A 12,505-nucleotide genomic window follows, 5' to 3' on the forward strand; every position below is an offset into this window, starting at 1 on the left:
ACATGTAAATAAAAATGAATTAAAAAAAAACCGAAATGAAAAGCCATGGCATGAACTTTATTGAAATAAGTCAACTACCAATTAAAAGACCTCGGTTCAAATTACCTAGTATCGAGTCCTCGACGCAATGACTTGTCGATGAAATGAAAATACTTGAAACGTTGTCTTTTAAATAATATTCGATTAAATGTCTGTCGGCAATTCAATGGTAAACCGCTTCAAAGATCTTGCCATGCAGTTTTCTATAATTATAAATGATTTTTCTAAATGTTGTAGTGGATCTGGGTCTTGATTATGTAGATAATGAATTTTAGGACGCAGTGCTTCATTTATTCCGGTTAGTATCATAGTTCATAGTTCATAATTGGAGCGTTACAGGCTGAAACAACCTCGTAGTTTGGAAACCTCTTAATGGAAGCGGTATTACGTCGCTAATTCAAACCCAACAGGCGGCGGCCCGCGCAATTAAGGGCCTACTAAAGCCGCGAATACCGGTTTGTAAGCCACGCCCGCTAGCTTCCTCACTCCCCGCTAGCACGCACACATGGAAGCGCTCCGCGGAGTCCGCGGCGCACGTGTAGGTGAAAGCTCCATCTAGCGTTACAAAAGTTAACTACGATTATACGTGGTCGGCCAGAAACTTAATTCTTAGAAAATAAAAAAGATGGCGTTATTACTTGCTACTAGAAAATAAAAATATATTTTGTTGTAAATTGTAATAAATCTGAGACTACAATATAGCCAATTTTTATTGTTGATTTTTGGAAGATGTTAATAGTATAGTTAATTGTAAGTATAACACTACCTATCTTTTTAAATTCGGTATCTTACATTGTTAGTTATCATATTTTATTTAGTAATATATTGTTGAGGCAGAAAAAACAGGGTGCCGTTTTCCGACGACCAATTTTTCGGATGATAGTGAATCACAGTTGTCAGTGGGAACTACCTACATATAAAAAAAGAAAAAAGTAAGTAATATGGTAACAACGAAAACTACCAAAAAAAAGTGAAGTAAGTATTTTTATTACGCTCAAATATGTAATATTCAACTAATAACTTTTAAACAATTACTCAAACAATCAGGGTGATTCTTAAATTGTGTCCAGAAAAATATTTTTTCATAAAAGCTTTTTATTTTTCACATATTGTTACGTATAAAAAGCATTTTTTGATGCATATGGTCAAGCTTAATACCCTCAGGAAAGGTAATGAAATAAATGAGTACATAATCACGGTTGTCACAAAGTGTCCCTCAGTCGTGACGTTTCAGCATTTTGGCGGCCAACTCCACTATTTTGAATTATACAATATTTTTAATATAGCCTAAGTATAACTACGACACATCGAATGACAGCTCATACGTTGAAATTCGTCAAACTAGCGCTGTAGAGCGTGACAAAGAACCGGATACACATCATACATCCACATACACGCGGAAACCATTTTACTGCTTTGGCAGTTGGGCAATAATAACAAATGAACGTAGCTAATAAAATCCATTTCTAAAGAGTGACTATGCCTCTAAATTAATCAAACGAATTGAGAATGTCACGACCACGTGTCACGAACATGGATTCAAAAGTCCGTGGCGGGGACAGAATTTTGAGGCCACTGTCGTGACAATTTGAAACATGTTCGGTATTACCTAAAAATTACCTTTGACTTTGCAAATATTAAATAATTAGCTCAATCTCGAATGTAGTAGGTATATCTTATGTTACAAACAATAACGTGAAATGAGTACTGACTTTTAAAACTCAAACACGGCGGTGACGCGTTAAGGTTGACCTTTGTTTTTTCTTTAATTAACACAAATAAATAATTTTCGACAACACTTCTCCCTTCAGCCATTTGCAAATATGACACCAACACAGTATTGCTGTTCTAAAAAAATAGCGTTAAAAAAGCTGCCAGACGTAAAGGTAACTTTCTATTTCTACCGAGTACTGCATGTTTATGTTACCACGCGCGGCGGTGACACGAAAACTGATCTCGTATGTTATTAAATTTTTTATAAAGTCGTTATATATCCATACAATTTTTAAACCGTATTGTGGAATAGGTGTAAGTGTTAACATTTGATATAAAATTCTTCCAAAATCACTTTCAAAGAAAAATAAGATATCATAAAATCCGATGAAGTCACACTACACGTTTCGTGACATTTCGAACTTCTTAATATGTTTCTAATAAATGCTCTTAGGATATTAGGTTGACATAAAACTAGAGGTAAATTACTAAGTATATTGATATTCAGTTAACTTATTTTCTTAAAAATATATGCTATTCTTACTGTTTTTTTTTTATTTTGTTTGTTATTTTGACTGTTTTTAATTTAAGTTAATTGGTATTGTATTTTCGTTTGTTTGTGATGTAATTATGGGTCTTTCACCTGAAATAAACGATTTCATAATATCGTTCCCCTGGCTTTGGTTCACTGTGATTTTCATTCCCGTGTGTTTTGATATAAAATGTATTCTTCACGGGCATGTACAATGTTAAATCATATGTCAAGTAAATGATTATTTACTTTCATGGATTAAGTAAAATTATCGTAATCATAACAGTTGATCAAAGACATACTTATTTCTTTTCCCCTGGTTCTCATTCCATCCCTTTGGACTGGGGTTTCAACTAAAATCAACGCTTGGCACTTCGTTCTATAGATCTTAAAAATAACATTAAGTTGCTAAGAGCGTTCTATGATTTAGTGTATTATTTTGGAACTAATTGTTCCGAAATTCATTGTCATTATGTCATTCCTTGTCATTCCCTTATCGGTTTTTTTCATTCCATCGTCGCTTTTAGATTGATGGGCTTATATTGAAATTATATTTAATAATCTGATTTCAAAGAACGACCCTTCAATGCCCGCCATAAGCTAATTGGTTGGCTAATGGTTTCAAGAGCATGGACAAATAAAGTATAGACTAACATTATCAACACAGAATCGCGTTCCTCTGAAATGAAAAGTTTGATCGGGATATCCATAATTGCACAAAGCCGTCTATTAGGAACTACTTTAATTATCAGACAGTTAGACAAGAGGTTGAAGCAACTGTTAAATGGTGGTATCTACTATAGCAGTTGCCTAAACTTACAGGAGAGCGATTTTGTAAAGACATTGTTAGTAAGCGATTTTGCTAAGTATAAAACTTTAATCGTCTTTGTCAAGACTAAGATATATTAATAAGGTATAAAAGTAGAGCGGTATAATTTTAAAATCTGAAAAAAAAGAAATTAAAAACAGTTTAAGTTCTAAGATGTACATTATCAAAAACCATCCTGTATATGTTAACATTTATAGTATTTTTCAAACTCGATGGGTAGGGTGACAGGTGTTATCTCTATATAATTTTAACCTAAAAACGCCAAATCTCGCAAAATCGTATTGAAACAACAGCTGTCAGCATACCCATATAAAAAAAAAACTATAGATAGCACCACACACGAGCTGAATTTTCTTTGAATGGCAATTTTAAGAAAAGGACGATTCGGTACGTTTTTCTTATTGCTCCTTGTCAAGTAAAATCAAACTGAAAAGCATACTTACTTTACTCTTTGCTGAAAAGTCATATTAGTCATTGACGTTTTGACAGTATCCTGTTAAATAAATTATGTGAATTATGTTCTTAAGGCATGCGGATTACAAATCAGAGGTCGCTGGTTCAAACCCCGGCCCGTGCAAACGAGTTTTTTTTTTCTAATAAATGTGTTGATTTTTTCGTTTTTTTTATATAATAAGTAGGTATATTTGTTTTACATAAAGATTACCTAGGCTATACAAAAATTGGTATGAATAAAATAAAATTATTCGTGTCATTAAAATATGTTTTTTATACACATATTTAAAAGAATAACTTTATTTCTGTATAAGACAGACAAGATTTACTTTTACAATAAAATAGAAAATAAGGAATAAAGATATTATATAGGAACAAAAAAAGAAAACAAAAAGTTGCGATTAGATTGGTCTATAGATGTCTCGCATTTTTTCTTTGGTGTCTACACGACCACACAGCTACCGATACATTACAGAAGCTGTCGAAATTTCCTTACCCGTTGTAATTGTTCAAAGAGTATTAGACTTTGACGTAGCTAAGCAAACAGGCACACATGCGTAACGTATAGGCCTGTAAAGATAGCTCCATTCGTAGTAGACCTCCGATTCCGTTACTAGTTAATAGAGCTACGACTCAACGTTTATTGGATATGTCGATTTTACGTAATTTGGAGCGCTGCGCGATTTGACATAGATCTTACCTCTTTGAGGCACCACGGCCATCTAACATTACTGGCATAAAGGACGCATTTATGACTTTGACGCATGACAGAAAGAGAAACCGAACTGCGTAAAATGGGCGTTTTCTGTTGAATTCATAAAATCAAAAACGAGAATAAATCCGTTTGTATAAGATAATAAGTTAATATTTAGTTGAATGATGTTTAAGACGAGATGAAAACCTTTACTTTAAAGTGGATTATGCTGGATGAAGATGTGTTTTCTAGTTGCACTGAGGTAAACACTAAACATGTAGATGTAACTTTGGATTTATATTCTATCGAGAAAATTTTAAGCCTTTTTGTTTCGACTAGTATCATATCTCTTATCATATAGTCAAGATACATATATCCGAAAATCACGCCAGTTTGTTTCCGGGGCTAGCCCCTGCCACGCTTCAAAGATCCCGTTATTTTTCGATGCAGGGCCTTAAACGGAGCTGCATCGCGGCAGCTTAATCGACAGGTAAGTCGGTTCCACGTACTCTACGCATATAGGAACAGTAGAACAGCGGCAAAGAGCTGTGGTGGCTGGCTACAGTGGTGATTATTTCGGAATCATAAGTATCTAGGTAACGGTAACCGATTCATTACCGTGCGGGTCGGACTTTGTCACAGAACTCCTACCAGCATATCTCTGCTGCGGTTAATAGACAAGTTTAAATCTAAGCAATTAAAAAAAAACGCATATTTAGGCGACGTCTCACAATAAAGTGTATACATAGGTACATACTTAAATACGTCATAATTTTACTTTGCGCAATACGAATAGAGGTTCGTCATTGATGACGAGTAATTTTGAGACAACTACGTGTAGTGTACACTAGCTACTGCCCGCGACTTCGAAGGGTTCCGTATCAAAAAGGAACAAAATTAGGGTTCCTTTTATTTACGGCGAAACTCTGTCCGTCGGTCTGGCTGTCGCATATCTAAATATCTCGAGAACTACGTAAGTTATCGATTTGAAATATATGAACAACGTTAACCCTGTTTGGGTTGAAATTTGAAAGTTGTCCATTGAAAGTGTAGTCTTATTTTTTAACTATTGAAAATTTTCATTATGAATTCGGGGCGAAATTTCAGTCTAGTTACTATGGGGCATCATTTGAGAGTTTATTCATTCAGGCATTCATTTGATAGTGTAGTGAAAAAAAAAAACCGTTTTATGAAGGAAAACGTAAACAAAATACCATTCCGAAGTTTACCAACGAAAACGAAAAAAATATAAATGTTTTAAATAACATTAAAATTATCATAAATATTACGGGAAAATATAATCACACCTCTATCTTTATAAGTTTCATAACTTTTTAAGGTTGAGCCGGCCGATGTGCGCCGCTTGCTGTGGCAGACCCGGTGCCCTCCACCAGACGTGTACGTGCAGGCTTTGGAGCAACTACCGCCTGGCCATAAAGAACCTTGGCCAATTTGGAAGTCCTTAAACAGGCTCAGGTCCCAAGTTGGTCGCTGCAAGCAAAATATGGCCAAATGGGGATTGCTCCGTAGCTCCTCGACTCAATGTACCTGCGACACAGCAACGCAAACCATGGCACATCTACTGGCGTGCCCCACATGCCCGCATCACTGCTCGGAGCTGGATCTGAGGGACGCGACAGCCAGGGCTGTCAACACCGCTGCCTATTGGGCTTCCATCGTATAAAAAAAAAAAAAAAGGGAACCTCGACACGAAAAGAAGAAGAAGGTTCCGTACTAAAAAGGTACAAAAGGAACCCTTATGGTGCGACTCTGTCCGTCCATCTGTCTGTCTGTCACATCGCCAAATATCCCCAGAACCACTTAAGCTATCGATTTGAAATTTAGAATAGTTATGAACAACGCTAACCCAGACACATTAAAAGTATTATAATTTTTTTATTAACTATGGAAAATGCCCAATTGAAGAGGGGGCAAAATTTCAAAGTTTAGTGACTAGGTCAAATGGGATATCATTTGGAAGTGCTCAAATTGGACTTTTATTTGTAACTTGTGTAGCTTATTTTTATCCAGTCTGCTATTTCCGTACCAAATTTTCATCTGTATCGACTCAGTTGTTATTGATTCCCCATACAAATTACCACCCTCCTTAACAGCCCCTTAGGGGATGATTTCTGGGATAAAAACTATCCTATGACCTTCTCTGGGACCCAAATTATCTCTATACCAAATTTCAATGAAATAGTAGTAGTAGTAAACTCTTTATTGTACAAAAACACATAATAAAAGTGACTTACAATTAGGAAAAGCCAAGTACAAAGTACAAAGGCGAACGTATCCCTTTAAGGGATCACTTCCAGTTAACCTTTGAGTAGATGAGAGGAGAGAGTGAGAAGAGGGTGACAAATGCAGCAACATGTACAACAAGGTACCAGAAAGAAGAGGATATAAATAGGTACATACAAAATGTATAGGATAAACATACATATATTACACAAAAAAGTAATACTTAAATTAAGCTAAAAAAAGAATGAAAAAATCAGTGCTTCAGCGGTTTAAGCGTGAAGATGCAGTGCCGGATTAACCATTAAGCAAAATAAGCACTTGCTTAGGGCACCACGTGTAGGGGGGCACCAAAATAGTAGGAAACAAAAAACGCGCAGGCTGCATCAGCATGGCAGTCGTAGTGTAGTACTTATGTACACGAAACTTTTTGATACGTGTGCAAGTACCCATCTGATAATAACGAAGGGTCGTAAGAGAGTGAGAACACGTAAGCACATCTCCAACCTTACGCGGAGGCCATCACAGCTAGCTCATGGTCAAAAAATCTTACCGTCGGGCTTGTGGCCAACCGATTTTCTCGACGTAGTTTACCGATTTTGTAGCGTATTTTGCTCTTTTGCACACCAGATGTGTTAGATGGCCAGGCCGAGTAGCTGCAGAGCCGCGATCCTGCGACCTAATTGTCATAGTGTTATAAAGGGCCCCGCAAAGGCCAAAAAATAAAAGCATCTTATCAAGTTGCGCTTTCGAGTTAAGCCAAAGGCCGAGCAGTAGGAGGACCGTGATTACCTGATTACATAGGTTCGATTTCAAGCCACTATTTTGCAGTTCAGCGTTAGGTCTTATGCGACGCCAGGCCTTCTACTTTATGCAAACTGTCTCACTTTTGCTTGGCCATGGATCCAAATCCATGCTGTTCTCTCGCAGCTGGGCTGCCTTGCTCATATCTCACCATTGGTTGTATTATATGATAAAGCGCCGCGATCGGACGCTCCGGTCGTCCAGCTATTCATACCTCGCCATTGGTCAAATTCAAGCCTTGCTTTCTTCAAGCTCGACCTTTGGCCTCATCCGTTAGCGCCGACCGAACGCTCCGCGCGTTTAGCCTTAGACTTTGCCTTTAAAAACACTGATTTTCACGATTTAGGCCAATCAAATTAGATCAAAAAATAGCGTTTTCAGGAATTAATTCCCAGCAAGCTGGAAATTGTTTTAATACATTTATTTGGTCCTAAATGCGTGTAATCGGAGTTTGCTCGATCCCAGGAGGTGTCACATTTTGGGATCCTTAGGAGATATTTTTTTCCTTTGGATTGCCAAACCACTCGATGTAGAAGGAACCCACTATCAATTACAATAGCACTTGGTGGATCAGACACTGGTAAGAAAGCGTTTTCGGATTATTAACATGATTTTACCAAAAATAAAAAATGTCGACCTTTTTTTACTGTTTACCACGAATACATATTAAGGTACCTTAAATCAATCAATATATTTTATTGCAAGAACATAGTTAAATTACATTTCGGATCCTCAGATATCAATTTTAATAATACTCGTAATTAGAACAAATTTTCCGTCGGCCGTACCATTTTCGATTTGCAAGCAAAAAACTGAAAAAGAGGAAACATTTATGCACACCTCCTGGAATGGAGCAAACTCGGATTATACGTATTTTTAGGTCCAAATTCGAAAAAATCTAATTGTATTGGCCTAATTGTGACACATTATTATTTAAGAAAACGAGACTTAATCGCGTTTGACTAAGTTCTAAAATTACCTCCAACGTCAAGATAATGATGTCGACTTTACCCAGTCTTCTCCGAGACCATGGGGACAACGCCGTCCTTGAAACGTCTGATCAGAGGTAATTTTAAAGCTTACCTTATTAAGTCCCGTTTTCGTAAACAATAATTTGCTATTTAAGACATTTGTGGCCATTGGTACTTGTTCTGACAAGAACCAATGGTCAATGGCTAAGCCCCTACTGAAGCTCGGCCTTTGCCTGTGCGGAGTACGGTCTATGTCTTACGTCTTCGGTTACACTTGGACAATGGTTGGCTTGGCCTCCGCCCTTCTTCGAATTTGCTTACACTTGACCTTACTTACTGTTGGAACATTACTGCTGCAGTACTGCAGTCTGTGATAAAATGATGTGACGGATTGAAAATTTTATTCTCAGCAGTACGAGTAATGCGGCAATAAACGTCACTCAATTTACCAAGAAAATTAAATGTAATCTTGATGAGGGGGCACCATGGTCTAGAAATGCTTAGGGCACCAAAATGTCTTAATCCGGCACTGTGAAGATGTTACAGAAAGACAGGCAGAGTCTCTTTTATAATATTATAGTATGGATATTTAAACTATATAAGTAATGTAAAGTCCCTACTTTACATTACTTATATAGTTTAAATATCCATACTATAATATTATAAAAGAGACTCTAACTCCCTAGTTATTACATTTATCTATGCGATGCAAGCCTTCTGTTTCAATTCACTTTGTAACAGATGACATTCAAGATACAGGCTCGCTTCAAGTTAAATTAGCTTTCGGGGTAAACTGTTGCTTTTATATTAAAGTTACCACGAACAGACCAATAGCCACAAATTTATTGATCTATGGTCGAAATGTAGTCGTGCGTTGATAAACAACACTATAATAGTAGATTGTTAACCAAGCGATGAAAGGCACTCATTTCTGCCGAGGTAGTTGGGCGCTCGAACGCAGTTAGAGTGGGGAGTTCAATATCAGTACTCCTAGTGTAAATTTATTCGATGGCGTAACGTGACGTAGGTACGCGTTTGCGTAAGTCTCATTTTGTATGGGATTTTGAGTTTCCAAAACGTTCCGCTTGGCGCGCTGTGTCTAAATCCCATACTAAATGAGACTTAACGCAAACGTGTACGTCACGTTTCGAAATCGAATAAATTTACACTAGGGGCTCAGAATGGAAATTGTCCTACAACTTTGTAATTGCTTAACATAAAAAAAGTACTTAAAATGTAAAATGCTCTAGTGCAGAAACGTATCACTTTCTTCACACTTCACAGAACAACAACGACCCACTTGAAATGAAAAAGTTATTTTACTTCACAAAACATAACCTTTCTAGCCTTTCCCTATAAACATACATAACATCTTGGTAGAATAGTTCCTAATATGATTATAAAGCTTTATGAGTTTCTAAATTTTGGCCGATTTCTATTAATTGGCATAGTAGTATTTATTTTACGAAGTTGTTCATTGTCTTTGTAAGATGCATGTAAAAAAATGCAATAAAATACAGTTACGCTCAACTATTACTACGTAATATCATTTATGAGTTAGATTAGTCGAGCGTTTGAGATTACAAATTGATGTGCCGGCAATCTCGAGATGCGAGTCATCGTATTCGCATCCGAGCCAGGCGTCTCGAGTGGATGCCGTCATACACATCCACTCACACTTGACGTTTATTGATTACTGCTAATACTACGTATTTATTTACTTATTTTGATCTTAACTTAGTGGTGCTGTAGACTTTAAAATACTGACCTATACATTTGACAGAATTTAAATTCCAGTAGATCTGGAACATCTTATACATTTTACAGATCGATTCACCAAAGCTGATGTGAATGAAATCAAATAAACGAATGATAGGTTTAGGTACCTCCATTATTGGTTAATAGTGTATCATCCTGCGCAAATAAGCAGTTTGTTTGGACAAATTTTGAGGTACACTTGTAGATACTCTTTATCTTATATTCGATTAGTTCACGACACAATACACTTTGGTGACTCAGCCTATACATTATCTAGATATTAGATGGCGCTGGGACCAACGTGTCGTACGAACTTTTTTTTCTAGCTTCTTACCTAGCTCTGAGAGACTCCGTTTATTTATTGAGTAACTAGCTGTTGCCCGCGACTTCGTCCGCGTGGAATTTTATCTTGAACATTTTACATCTTTAGTAGGTACCTATAATTTTCATGTGCAAAATATTTATTACAATACTAATTTTACAATCTCAGTAGCGGCTTTGCATTGATTCAAACTTTCAACGCATTCTTAAGTAATTAAGGGGATAAATTTTGAAAATGCTCTAGTGCAGAAACTTATTTCACCACCTTAGGGGATAATTTTCATAAACACTGAAATTAGTTTTCTTGTTTTTTAATGATATATCTTTTTAACGAAGTTTTAAATCACTAGCTTAAAATAAAACTTGAACCCCATTCAAACTTTTATCTCCTTTTTACCCCCCTTAGGGGTTGAATAATAAATTTCTAAAAATGTTGAAATAATTTTTTTGTAATCGGGTATTATGACATTTATGACTATCTTTTTCATAGCATTTGTAATGGATTCAAACTTTCAACCCCTTTTTAACCCAGTTAGGGGATGAATTTTTAAAAACGCTGAAATTACTTCTCTTGTATTCTAACAATATACAAAGTTACAAGTTCCGCTCTCGAAAAACATTTTAATCTTCATATATACTTTCAATCTTTTTCACCACCTTAGGGGATGAATTTTTAAAAACGCTGAAAGTACTTTTTTTGTATTCTAATAATATGCAAATATACAAAGTTTCAAGTTCTGCACTCGAAAAAACTTTTGTTCTCCATACTAACTTTCACCTCCTTTTTCATCACCTCAACAGATGAATTTTCAAAAACGCTGAAATCAGTTTTCTTCTCTTTTAATAAAATAATTTTTTACGAAGTTTCAAGCTCCTCGCTTAAAAAAAAATTTGAACCTAATACTAATTTTCTACCCCATTTTAACCCTTTTAGGGGATGAAAATTCAAAAACGCTGAAATCAGTTTTCTTGGTTTTTGATAAAATACCTTTTTACAAAGTTTCAAGTTCCTAGCTCAAAATAAAACTTGAACCCCATACAAACTTTCACCCCCATTTTAACCCCACTTAGAGGTTGAATTTCCAAAAATGTGGAAATTTATTTTATTTGTAATCGGCTATCATGCCTTTCTATGAAGTTTCAAAGCATTTATAGTGGATTTAAACTTTCAACCCCTTTTTAACCATGTTTGGGGATTTTAACTTTCTAGCATTTGTAGTTTCGGCTCTGCATTGATGAGTCAGTCAGGACACGTGCATTTATATATATAGATAGAAGGTTCCAAATCAAAAACACTTCTGGAACTCGATTATACACGAATCACCTATCGACAATTTAAACTAATGGTGCTACTGCGAAAGAAAACTCAATATTTACCGCAAAAGTGATTTACCAATAAGGTGTTACCACTTACCCAGTAGTAAGAGATGAGTTAAAAACTCCCAGCTGTTAACACTGATAATTATTTGGCGGTGCAACGGCTGGGAATAACCGAATAACTTTGTTAACCCCTAAAAAGGTTTGTCGGGACTGCGATAGTCGAGCGGAATTAATAGGCACATTTAGGCTGGAGCTAGATTAAGCGTGTCCGTTACCAGAAGGGATAGGAGCTAACTCATCTTAAACTCCACCTACTCACAGAGGCCTCGAATTCAGGAAACGGGGCAATGATTGGGTACTTTGCTCTAATAATTGCATTATTTATTACTTCTGATAATAGGATCTAGGAAGCCGATATTCAGCTTGACAAATATTACGATAACTTGTGCTAGTGTGTTCTAACAATTTCGGAGTAAGAAATCAAGTTAAATCTATCCTGAACAAAATAAGTCAACCGTCTGAGTTTTATAATTCGGGACCGATTTCTTGTGAATTATTTCGACCTAAAACCGATCAGCTTAAATATAAGGTCCGTGGTTCCTAATCAAAAACTCTCATTTGTCATCAAACTTTTTCTTTATTGCTTTTAGAATGTTCTGAGTTCTGATCGTTTTCCGGTATTGCCCAATATCCCTATAAAAGTCGTAAATTACGCGTGTCGAAACAAAAGTCTCATTAAGATCATGCGTAACAAAAGTAGGTTAATGTTAATTAACCAACAACGATATAGAATTTTGCTTATCCATTCCGAATATTTACAAGAGATCGTC

Source organism: Cydia pomonella, chromosome 2 (assembly GCF_033807575.1).
Source record: "Cydia pomonella isolate Wapato2018A chromosome 2, ilCydPomo1, whole genome shotgun sequence".
Classification (NCBI taxonomy): Eukaryota; Metazoa; Arthropoda; class Insecta; order Lepidoptera; family Tortricidae; genus Cydia; species Cydia pomonella.